A 13530-nucleotide genomic window follows, 5' to 3' on the forward strand; every position below is an offset into this window, starting at 1 on the left:
GGGAACACAAAGTTTCTTTTCAGTTGCAAACTTCACTCCTTACATATATATGGGGAGGTACTAGTTCCAACTCGGTTTTACAGTGAAAACTGCAGGAACTTCCAACCGGCACTAGGAAACAGACTGAGAAACCAGAGTAAAAGTTTCTCCTGCAACCCGTTCTCTTGGTGCTAGATGAATGAACTTCTCACCACATGCTCAGTTCTGAGAGATAAGTGTGTGTGAAAGCCGTCTTTCACCTAGCTTGAAGGAAACACAAAGTTTCTTTTCAGTTGCAACTCCACTCCTTACACATATATGGGGAGTTACTAGTTCCAACTCGGTTTTACAGTGAAAACTGCAGGAACTTCCAACCGGCACTAGGAAACAGACTGAGAAACCAGAGTAAAAGTTTCTCCTGCAACCCGTTCCCTTGGGGGTATATGAACGAACGTCTCTCAACATGCTCAGTTCTGAAAGAAAAGTGTGTGTGAAAGCCGTCATTCACCTAGCTTGTTGGGAACACAAAGTTTCTTTTCAGTTGCAAACTCCACTCCATACATATATATGTGCAGGTACTAGTTCCAACTCGGTTTTACAGTGAAAACTGCATGAACTTCCAACCGGCACTAGGAAACAGACTGAGAAACCAGAGTAAAAGTTTCTCCTGCAACCCGTTCTCTTGGTGCTAGATGAATGATCTTCTCTCCACATGCTCAGTTCTGAGAGATAAGTGTGTGTGAAAGCCGTCCTTCACCTAGCTTGAAGGGAACACAAAGTTTCTTTTCAGTTGCAAACTCCACTCCATACATATATATGGGGAGGTACTAGTTCCAACACGGTTTTACAGTGAAAACTGCAGGAACTTCCAACCGGCACTAGGAAACAGACTGAGAAACCAGAGTAAAAGTTTCTCCTGCAACCCGTTCCCTTGGTGCTAGATGAACGAACGTCTCCCCACATGCTCAGTTCTGAGAGGTAAGTGTGTGTGAAAGCCGTCCTTCACCTAGCTTGTTGGGAACACAAAGTTTCTTTTCAGTTGCAAACTCCACTCCATACATATATATGGGGATGTACTAGTTCCAACTCGGTTTTACAGTGAAAACTGCAGGAACTTCCAACCGGCATTAGGAAACAGACTGAGAAACCAGAGTAAAAGTTTCTCCTGCAACCCGTTCTCTTGGTGCTAGATGAATGATCTTCTCTCCACATGCTCAGTTCTGAGAGATAAGTGTGTGTGAAAGCCGTCCTTCACCTAGCTTGAAGGGAACACAAAGTTTCTTTTCAGTTGCAAACTCCACTCCATACATATATATGGGGAGGTACTAGTTCCAACTCGGTTTTACAGTGAAAACTGCAGGAACTTCCAACCGGCACTAGGAAACAGTCTGAGAAACCAGAGTAAAACTTTCTCCTGCAAACCGTTCCCTTGGTGCTATATGAACGAACGTCTCTCCACCTGCTCAGTTCTGAAGGATAAGTGTGTGTGAAAGCCGTCATTCACCTAGCTTGTTGGGAACACAAAGTTTCTTTTCAGTTGCAAACTCCACTCCATACATATATATGTGCAGGTACTAGTTCCAACTCTGTTTTACAGTGAAAACTGCATGAATTTCCAACCGGCACTAGGAAACAGACTGAGAAACCAGAGTAAAAGTTTCTCCTGCAACCCGTTCTCTTGGTGCTAGATGAATGATCTTCTCTCCACATGCTCAGTTCTGAGAGATAAGTGTGTGTGAAAGCCGTCTTTCACCTAGCTTGAAGGAAACACAAAGTTTCTTTTCAGTTGCAAACTCCACTCCTTACACATATATGGGGAGTTACTAGTTCCAACTCGGTTTTACAGTGAAAACTGCAGGAACTTCCAACCGGCACTAGGATACAGAGTGAGAAACCAGAGTAAAAGTTTCTCCTGCAACCCGTACTCTTGGTGCTAGATGAATGAACTTCTCTCCACATGCTCAGTTCTGAGAGATAATTGTCTGTGTAAGCCGTCCTTCACCTAGCTTGTTGGGAACACAAAGTTTCTTTTCAGTTTCAAACTCCACTCCATACATATATATATGGGGAGTTACTAGTTCCAACTCGGTTTTACAGTGAAAACTGCAGGAACTTCCAACCGGCAATAGGAAACAGACTGAGAAACCAGAGTAAAAGTTTCTCCTGCAACCCGTTCTCTTGGTGCTAGATGAATGAACTTCTCTCCACATGCTCAGTTCTGAGAGATAAGTGTGTGTGAAAGCCGTCTTTCACCTAGCTTGAAGGAAACACAAAGTTTCTTTTCAGTTGCAAACTCCACTCCTTACACATATATGGGGAGTTACTAGTTCCAACTCGGTTTTACAGTGAAAACTGCAGGAACTTCCAACCGGCACTAGGAAACAGACTTAGAAACCAGAGTAAAAGTTTCTCCTGCAACCCGTACTCTTGGTGCTAGATGAATGAACTTCTCTCCACATGCTCAGTTCTGAGAGATAAGTGTCTGTGTAAGCCGTCCTTCACCTAGCTTGTTGGGAACACAAAGTTTCTTTTCAGTTTTAAACTTCATTCCATACATATATATATGGGGAGTTACTAGTTCCAACTCGGTTTTACAGTGAAAACTGCAGGAACTTCCAACCGGCACTAGGAAACAGACTGAGAAACCAGAGTAAAAGTTTCTCCTGCAACCTGTTCTCTTGGTGCTAGATGAATGAACTTCTCTCCACATGCTCAGTTCTGAGAGATAATTGTGTGTGAAAGCCGCCCTTCACCTAGCTTGAAGGGAACACAAAGTTTCTTTTCAGTTGCAAACTCCACTCCTTACATATATATGGGGAGGTACTAGTTCCAACTCGGTTTTACAGTGAAAACTGCAGGAACTTCCAACCGGCACTAGGAAACAGACTGACAAACCAGAGTAAAAGTTTCTCCTGCAACCCGTTCTCTTGGTGCTAGATGAATGATCTTCTCTCCACATGCTCAGTTCTGAGAGATAAGTGTGTGTGAAAGCCGTCTTTCACCTAGCTTGAAGGAAACACAAAGTTTCTTTTCAGATGCAAACTCCACTCCTTACACATATATGGGGAGTTACTAGTTCCAAATCGGTTTTACAGTGGAAACTGCAGGAACTTCCAACCGGCACTAGGAAACAGACTGAGAAACCAGAGTAAAAGTTTCTCCTGCAACCCGTTCCCTTGGTGCTATATGAACGAACGTCTCTCCACATGCTCAGTTCTGAAAGATAAGTGTGTGTGAAAGCCGTCATTCACCTAGCTTGTTGGGAACACAAAGTTTCTTTTCAGTTGCAAACTCCACTCCATACATATATATGTGCAGGTACTAGTTCCAACTCGGTTTTACAGTGAAAACTGCATGAACTTCCAACCGGCACTAGGAAACAGACTGAGAAACCAGAGTAAAAGTTTCTCCTGCAACCCGTTCTCTTGGTGCTAGATGAATGATCTTCTCTCCACATGCTCAGTTCTGAGAGATAAGTGTGTGTGAAAGCCGTCCTTCACCTAGCTTGAAGGGAACACAAAGTTTCTTTTCAGTTGCAAACTCCACTCCATACATATATATGGGGAGGTACTAGTTCCAACACGGTTTTACAGTGAAAACTGCAGGAACTTCCAACCGGCACTAGGAAACAGACTGAGAAACCAGAGTAAAAGTTTCTCCTGCAACCCGTTCCCTTGGTGCTAGATTAACGAACGTCTCCCCACATGCTCAGTTCTGAGAGGTAAGTGTGTGTGAAAGCCGTCCTTCACCTAGCTTGTTGGGAACACAAAGTTTCTTTTCAGTTGCAAACTCCACTCCATACATATATATGGGGATGTACTAGTTCCAACTCGGTTTTACAGTGAAAACTGCAGGAACTTCCAACCGGGATTAGGAAACAGACTGAGAAACCAGAGTAAAAGTTTCTCCTGCAACCCGTTCTCTTGGTGCTAGATGAATGATCTTCTCTCCAAATGCTCAGTTCTGAGAGATAAGTGTGTGTGAAAGCCGTCCTTCACCTAGCTTGAAGGAAACACAAAGTTTCTTTTCAGTTGCAAACTCCACTCCTTACACATATATGGGGAGTTACTAGTTCCAACTCGGTTTTACAGTGAAAACTGCAGGAACTTCCAACCGGCACTAGGAAACACACTGAGAAACCAGAGTAAAAGTTTCTCCTGCAACCCGTTCTCTTGGTGCTAGATGAATGAACTTCTCTCCACATGCTCAGTTCTGAGAGATAAGTGTCTGTGTAAGCCGTCCTTCACCTAGCTTGTTGGGAACACAAAGTTTCTTTTCAGTTGCAAACTCCACTCCTTACATATATATGGGGAGGTACTAGTTCCAACTCGGTTTTACAGTGAAAACTGCAGGAACTTCCAACCGGCAATAGGAAACAGACTGAGAAACCAGAGTAAAAGTTTCTCCTGCAACCCGTTCTCTTGGTGCTAGATGAATGAACTTCTCTCCACATGCTCAGTTCTGAGAGATAAGTGTGTGTGAAAGCCGTCTTTCACCTAGCTTGAAGGAAACACAAAGTTTCTTTTCAGTTGCAAACTCCACTCCTTACACATATATGGGGAGTTACTAGTTCCAACTCGGTTTTACAGTGAAAACTGCAGGAACTTCCAACCGGCACTAGGAAACAGACTTAGAAACCAGAGTAAAAGTTTCTCCTGCAACCCGTACTCTTGGTGCTAGATGAATGAACTTCTCTCCACATGCTCAGTTCTGAGAGATAAGTGTCTGTGTAAGCCGTCCTAAACCTAGCTTGTTGGGAACACAAAGTTTCTTTTCAGTTTTAAACTCCACTCCATACATATATATATGGGGAGTTACTAGTTCCAACTCGGTTTTACAGTGAAAACTGCAGGAACTTCCAACCGGCACTAGGAAACAGACTGAGAAACCAGAGTAAAAGTTTCTCCTGCAACCTGTTCTCTTGGTGCTAGATGAATGAACTTCTCTCCACATGCTCAGTTCTGAGAGATAATTGTGTGTGAAAGCCGCCCTTCACCTAGCTTGAAGGGAACACAAAGTTTTTTTCAGTTGCAAACTCCACTCCTTACACATATATGGGGAGTTACTAGTTCCAACTCGGTTTTAAAGTGAAAACTGCAGGAACTTCCAACCGGCACTAGGAAACACACTGAGAAACCAGAGTAAAAGTTTCTCCTGCAACCCGTTCTCTTGGTGCTAGATGAATGAACTTCTCCCCACATGCTCAGTTCTGAGAGATATGTGTGTGTGAAAGCCGTCCTTCACCTAGCTTGTTGGGAACACAAAGTTTCTTTTCAGTTGCAAACTCCACTCCTTACATATATATGGGGAGGTACTAGTTCCAACTCGGTTTTACAGTGAAAACTGCAGGAACTTCCAACCGGCACTAGGAAACAGACTGAGAAACCAGAGTAAAAGTTTCTCCTGCAACCCGTTCTCTTGGTGCTAGATGAATGATCTTCTCTCCACATGCTCAGTTCTGAGAGATAAGTGTGTGTGAAAGCCGTCTTTCACCTAGCTTGAAGGAAACACAAAGTTTCTTTTCAGATGCAAACTCCACTCCTTACACATATATGGGGAGTTACTAGTTCCAAATCGGTTTTACAGTGGAAACTGCAGGAACTTCCAACCGGCACTAGGAAACAGACTGAGAAACCAGAGTAAAAGTTTCTCCTGCAACCCGTTCCCTTGGTGCTATATGAACGAACGTCTCTCCACATGCTCAGTTCTGAAAGATAAGTGTGTGTGAAAGCCGTCATTCACCTAGCTTGTTGGGAACACAAAGTTTCTTTTCAGTTGCAAACTCCACTCCATACATATATATGTGCAGGTACTAGTTCCAACTCGGTTTTACAGTGAAAACTGCATGAACTTCCAACCGGCACTAGGAAACAGACTGAGAAACCAGAGTAAAAGTTTCTCCTGCAACCCGTTCTCTTGGTGCTAGATGAATGATCTTCTCTCCACATGCTCAGTTCTGAGAGATAAGTGTGTGTGAAAGCCGTCCTTCAACTAGCTTGAAGGGAACACAAAGTTTCTTTTCAGTTGCAAACTCCACTCCATACATATATATGGGGAGGTACTAGTTCCAACACGGTTTTACAGTGAAAACTGCAGGAAATTCCAACCGGCACTAGGAAACAGACTGAGAAACCAGAGTAAAAGTTTCTCCTGCAACCCGTTCCCTTGGTGCTAGATGAACGAACGTCTCCCCACATGCTCAGTTCTGAGAGGTAAGTGTGTGTGAAAGCCGTCCTTCACCTAGCTTGTTGGGAACACAAAGTTTCTTTTCAGTTGCAAACTCCACTCCATACATATATATGGGGATGTACTAGTTCCAACTCGGTTTTACAGTGAAAACTGCAGGAACTTCCAACCGGGATTAGGAAACAGACTGAGAAACCAGAGTAAAAGTTTCTCCTGCAACCCGTTCTCTTGGTGCTAGATGAATGATCTTCTCTCCACATGCTCAGTTCTGAGAGATAAGTGTGTGTGAAAGCCGTCCTTCACCTAGCTTGAAGGAAACACAAAGTTTCTTTTCAGTTGCAAACTCCACTCCTTACACATATATGGTGAGTTACTAGTTCCAACTCGGTTTTACAGTGAAAACTGCAGGAACTTCCAACCGGCACTAGGAAACAGACTGAGAAAACAGAGTAAAAGTTTCTCCTGCAACCCGTTCTCTTGGTGCTAGATGAATGAATTTTCTCCACATGCTCAGTTCTGAGAGATAAGTGTCTGTGTAAGCCGTCCTTCACCTAGCTTGTTGGGAACACAAATTTTCTTTTCAGTTGCAAACTCCACTCCATACATATATATGGTGAGTTACTAGTTCCAACTCGGTTTTACAGTGAAAACTGCAGGATCTTCATACTGGCAGTAGGAAAAAGACTGAGAAACCAGAGTAAAAGTTTCTCCTGCAACCCGTTCCCTTGGTGCTAGATGAACGAACGTCTCTCCACATGCTCAGTTCTGAGAGATATGTGTGTGTGAAAGCCGTCCTTCACCTAGCTTGTTGGGAACACAAAGTTTCTTTTCAGTTGCAAACTCCGCTCCATACATATATAAGGGGAAGTACTAGCTCCAACTCGGTTTTACACTGAAAACTGCAGGAACTTCAAACTGGCAATAGGATACAGACTGAGAAACCAGAGTAAAAGTTTCTCCTGCAACCCGTTCTCTTTATGCTTGATGAACGACCGTCTCTCTACATGCTCAGTTCTGAGAAATAATTGTGTGTGAAAGCCGTCCTTCACCTAGCTTGTTGGGAACACAAAGTTTCTTTTCAGTTGCAAACTCCACTCCATACATATATATGGGGATGTACTAGTTCCAACTCGGTTTTACAGTGAAAACTGCAGGAATTTCCAACCGGCACTAGGAAACAGACTGAGAAACCAGAGTAAAAGTTTCTCCTGCAACCCGTTCTCTTGGTGCTAGATGAATGATCTTCTCTCCACATGCTCAGTTCTGAGAGATAAGTGTCTTTGTAAGCCGTCCTTCACCTAGCTTGTTGGGAACACAAAGTTTCTTTTCAGTTTTAAACTCCACTCCATACATATATATATGGGGAGTTACTAGTTCCAACTCGGTTTTACAGTGAAAACTGCAGGAACTTCCAACCGGCACTAGGAAACAGACTGAGAAACCAGAGTAAAAGTTTCTCCTGCAACCCGTTCTCTTGGTGCTAGATGAATGAACTTCTCTCCACATGCTCAGTTCTGAGAGATAATTGTGTGTGAAAGCCGCCCTTCACCTAGCTTGAAGGGAACACAAAGTTTCTTTTCAGTTGCAAACTCCACTCCTTACACATATATGGGGAGTTACTAGTTCCAACTCGGTTTTACAGTGAAAACTGCAGGAACTTCCAACCGGCACTAGGAAACAGACTGAGAAAACAGAGTAAAAGTTTCTCCTGCAACCCGTTCTCTTGGTGCTAGATGAATGAATTTTCTCCACATGCTCAGTTCTGAGAGATAAGTGTCTGTGTAAGCCGTCCTTCACCTAGCTTGTTGGGAACACAAATTTTCTTTTCAGTTGCAAACTCCACTCCATACATATATATGGTGAGTTACTAGTTCCAACTCGGTTTTACAGTGAAAACTGCAGGATCTTCATACTGGCAGTAGGAAAAAGACTGAGAAACCAGAGTAAAAGTTTCTCCTGCAACCCGTTCCCTTGGTGCTAGATGAACGAACGTCTCTCCACATGCTCAGTTCTGAGAGATATGTGTGTGTGAAAGCCGTCCTTCACCTAGCTTGTTGGGAACACAAAGTTTCTTTTCAGTTGCAAACTCCGCTCCATACATATATAAGGGGAAGTACTAGCTCCAACTCGGTTTTACACTGAAAACTGCAGGAACTTCAAACTGGCAATAGGATACAGACTGAGAAACCAGAGTAAAAGTTTCTCCTGCAACCCGTTCTCTTTATGCTTGATGAACGACCGTCTCTCTACATGCTCAGTTCTGAGAAATAAGTGTGTGTGAAAGCCGTCCTTCACCTAGCTTGTTGGGAACACAAAGTTTCTTTTCAGTTGCAAACTCCACTCCATACATATATATGGGGATGTACTAGTTCCAACTCGGTTTTACAGTGAAAACTGCAGGAACTTCCAACCGGCACTAGGAAACAGACTGAGAAACCAGAGTAAAAGTTTCTCCTGCAACCCGTTCTCTTGGTGCTAGATGAATGATCTTCTCTCCACATGCTCAGTTCTGAGAGATAAGTGTCTTTGTAAGCCGTCCTTCACCTAGCTTGTTGGGAACACAAAGTTTCTTTTCAGTTTTAAACTCCACTCCATACATATATATATGGGGAGTTACTAGTTCCAACTCGGTTTTACAGTGAAAACTGCAGGAACTTCCAACCGGCACTAGGAAACAGACTGAGAAACCAGAGTAAAAGTTTCTCCTGCAACCCGTTCTCTTGGTGCTAGATGAATGAACTTCTCTCCACATGCTCAGTTCTGAGAGATAATTGTGTGTGAAAGCCGCCCTTCACCTAGCTTGAAGGGAACACAAAGTTTCTTTTCAGTTGCAAACTCCACTCCTTACACATATATGGGGAGTTACTAGTTCCAACTCGGTTTTAAAGTGAAAACTGCAGGAACTTCAAACCGGCACTAGGAAACACACTGAGAAACCAGAGTAAAAGTTTCTCCTGCAACCCGTTCTCTTGGTGCTAGATGAATGAACTTCTCTCCACATGCTCAGTTCTGAGAGATAAGTGTCTGTGTAAGCCGTCCTTCACCTAGCATGTTGGGAACAGAGAGTTTCTTTTCAGTTGCAAACTCCACTCCTTACATATATATGGGGAGGTACTAGTTCCAACTCGGTTTTACAGTGAAAACTGCAGGAACTTCCAACCGGCACTAGGAAACAGACTGAGAAACCAGAGTAAATGTTTCTCCTGCAACCCGTTCCCTTGGTGCTATATGAACGAACGTCTCTCCACATGCTCAGTTCTGAAAGATAAGTGTGTGTGAAAGCCGTCATTCACCTAGCTTGTTGGGAACACAAAGTTTCTTTTCAGTTGCAAACTCCACTCCATACATATATATGTGCAGGTACTAGTTCCAACTCGGTTTTACAGTGAAAACTGCATGAACTTCCAACCGGCACTAGGAAACAGACTGAGAAACCAGAGTAAAAGTTTCTCCTGCAACCCGTTCTCTTGGTGCTAGATGAATGATCTTCTCTCCACATGCTCAGTTCTGAGAGATAAGTGTGTGTGAAAGCCGTCCTTCACCTAGCTTGAAGGGAACACAAAGTTTCTTTTCAGTTGCAAACTCCACTCCATACATATATATGGGGAGGTACTAGTTCCAACACGGTTTTACAGTGAAAACTGCAGGAACTTCCAACCGGCACTAGGAAACAGACTGAGAAACCAGAGTAAAAGTTTCTCCTGCAACCCGTTCCCTTGGTGCTAGATGAACGAACGTCTCCCCACATGCTCAGTTTTGAGAGGTAAGTGTGTGTGAAAGCCGTCCTTCACCTAGCTTGTTGGGAACACAAAGTTTCTTTTCAGTTGCAAACTCCACTCCATACATATATATGGGGATGTACTAGTTCCAACTCGGTTTTACAGTGAAAACTGCAGGAACTTCCAACCGGGATTAGGAAACAGACTGAGAAACCAGAGTAAAAGTTTCTCCTGCAACCCGTTCTCTTGGTGCTAGATGAATGATCTTCTCTCCACATGCTCAGTTCTGAGAGATAAGTGTGTGTGAAAGCCGTCCTTCACCTAGCTTGAAGGAAACACAAAGTTTCTTTTCAGTTGCAAACTCCACTCCTTACACATATATGGGGAGTTACTAGTTCCAACTCGGTTTTACAGTGAAAACTGCAGGAACTTCCAACCGGCACTAGGAAACAGACTGAGAAAACAGAGTAAAAGTTTCTCCTGCAACCCGTTCTCTTGGTACTAGATGAATGAATTTTCTCCACATGCTCAGTTCTGAGAGATAAGTGTCTGTGTAAGCCGTCCTTCACCTAGCTTGTTGGGAACACAAATTTTCTTTTCAGTTGCAAACTCCACTCCATACATATATATTGTGAGTTACTAGTTCCAACTCGGTTTTACAGTGAAAACTGCAGGATCTTCATACTGGCAGTAGGAAAAAGACTGAGAAACCAGAGTAAAAGTTTCTCCTGCAACCCGTTCCCTTGGTGCTAGATGAACGAACGTCTCTCCACATGCTCAGTTCTGAGAGATATGTGTGTGTGAAAGCCGTCCTTCACCTAGCTTGTTGGGAACACAAAGTTTCTTTTCAGTTGCAAACTCCGCTCCATACATATATAAGGGGAAGTACTAGCTCCAACTCGGTTTTACACTGAAAACTGCAGGAACTTCAAACTGGCAATAGGATACAGACTGAGAAACCAGAGTAAAAGTTTCTCCTGCAACCCGTTCTCTTTATGCTTGATGAACGAACGTCTCTCTACATGCTCAGTTCTGAGAAATATGTGTGTGTGAAAGCCGTCCTTCACCTAGCTTGTTGGGAACACAAAGTTTCTTTTCAGTTGCAAACTCCACTCCATACATATATATGGGGATGTACTAGTTCCAACTCGGTTTTACAGTGAAAACTGCAGGAACTTCCAACCGGCACTAGGAAACACACTGAGAAACCAGAGTAAAAGTTTCTCCTGCAACCCGTTCTATTGGTGCTAGATGAACGATCTTCTCTCCACATGCTCAGTTCTGAGAGATAAGTGTCTGTGTAAGCCGTCCTTCACCTAGCTTGTTGGGAACACAAAGTTTCTTTTCAGTTTTAAACTCCACTCCATACATATATATATGGGGAGTTACTAGTTCCAACTCGGTTTTACAGTGAAAACTGCAGGAACTTCCAACCGGCACTAGGAAACAGACTGAGAAACCAGAGTAAAAGTTTCTCATGCAACCCGTTCTCTTGGTGCTAGATGAATGAACTTCTCTCCACATGCTCAGTTCTGAGAGATAATTGTGTGTGAAAGCCGCCCTTCACCTAGCTTGAAGGGAACACAAAGTTTCTTTTCAGTTGCAAACTCCACTCCTTACACATATATGGGGAGTTACTAGTTCCAACTCGGTTTTAAAGTGAAAACTGCAGGAACTTCCAACCGGCACTAGGAAACACACTGAGAAACCAGAGTAAAAGTTTCTCCTGCAACCCGTTCTCTTGGTGCTAGATGAATGAACTTCTCTCCACATGCTCAGTTCTGAGAGATAAGTGTCTGTGTAAGCCGTCCTTCACCTAGCTTGTTGGGAACACAAAGTTTCTTTTCAGTTGCAAACTCCACTCCTTACATATATATGGGGAGGTACTAGTTCCAACTCGGTTTTACAGTGAAAACTGCAGGAACTTCCAACCGGCACTAGGAAACAGACTGAGAAACCAGAGTAAAAGTTTCTCCTGCAACCCGTTCTCTTGGTGCTAGATGAATGATCTTCTCTCCACATGCTCAGTTCTGAGAGATAAGTGTGTGTGAAAGCCGTCTTTCACCTAGCTTGAAGGAAACACAAAGTTTCTTTTCAGATGCAAACTCCACTCCTTACACATATATAGGGAGTTACTAGTTCCAACTCGGTTTTACACTGAAAACTGCAGGAACTTCAAACTGGCAATAGGATACAGACTGAGAAACCAGAGTAAAAGTTTCTCCTGCAACCCGTTCTCTTTATGCTTGATGAACGACCGTCTCTCTACATGCTCAGTTCTGAGAAATATGTGTGTGTGAAAGCCGTCCTTCACCTAGCTTGTTGGGAACACAAAGTTTCTTTTCAGTTGCAAACTCCACTCCATACATATATATGGGGATGTACTAGTTCCAACTCGGTTTTACAGTGAAAACTGCAGGAACTTCCAACCGGCACTAGGAAACAGACTGAGAAAACAGAGTAAAAGTTTCTCCTGCAACCCGTTCTCTTGGTGCTAGATGAATGATCTTCTCTCCACATGCTCAGTTCTGAGAGATAAGTGTGTGTGAAAGCCGTCCTTCACCTAGCTTGAAGGAAACACAAAGTTTCTTTTCAGTTGCAAACTCCACTCCTTACACATATATGGGGAGTTACTAGTTCCAACTCGGTTTTACAGTGAAAACTGCAGGAACTTCCAACCGGCACTAGGAAACAGACTGAGAAACCAGAGTAAAAGTTTCTCCTGCAACCCGTTCTCTTGGTACTAGATGAATGAATTTTCTCCACATGCTCAGTTCTGAGAGATAAGTGTCTGTGTAAGCCGTCCTTCACCTAGCTTGTTGGGAACACAAATTTTCTTTTCAGTTGCAAACTCCACTCCATACATATATATGGTGAGTTACTAGTTCCAACTCGGTTTTACAGTGAAAACTGCAGGATCTTCATACTGGCAGTAGGAAAAAGACTGAGAAACCAGAGTAAAAGTTTCTCCTGCAACCCGTTCCCTTGGTGCTAGATGAACGAACGTCTCTCCACATGCTCAGTTCTGAGAGATATGTGTGTGTGAAAGCCGTCCTTCACCTAGCTTGTTGGGAACACAAAGTTTCTTTTCAGTTGCAAACTCCGCTCCATACATATATAAGGGGAAGTACTAGCTCAAACTCGGTTTTACACTGAAAACTGCAGGAACTTCAAACTGGCAATAGGATACAGACTGAGAAACCAGAGTAAAAGTTTCTCCTGCAACCCGTTCTCTTTATGCTTGATGAACGAACGTCTCTCTACATGCTCAGTTCTGAGAAATATGTGTGTGTGAAAGCCGTCCTTCACCTAGCTTGTTGGGAACACAAAGTTTCTTTTCAGTTGCAAACTCCACTCCATACATATATATGGGGATGTACTAGTTCCAACTCGGTTTTACAGTGAAAACTGCAGGAACTTCCAACCGGCACTAGGAAACAGACTGAGAAAACAGAGTAAAAGTTTCTCCTGCAACCCGTTCTCTTGGTACTAGATGAATGAATTTTCTCCACATGCTCAGTTCTGAGAGATAAGTGTCTGTGTAAGCCGTCCTTCACCTAGCTTGTTGGGAACACAAATTTTCTTTTCAGTTGCAAACTCCACTCCATACATATATATGGGGATGTACTAGTTCCAACTCGGTTTT

This window comes from Camelus dromedarius, chromosome 28 (assembly GCF_036321535.1).
Source record: "Camelus dromedarius isolate mCamDro1 chromosome 28, mCamDro1.pat, whole genome shotgun sequence".
Taxonomy (NCBI): Eukaryota; Metazoa; Chordata; class Mammalia; order Artiodactyla; family Camelidae; genus Camelus; species Camelus dromedarius.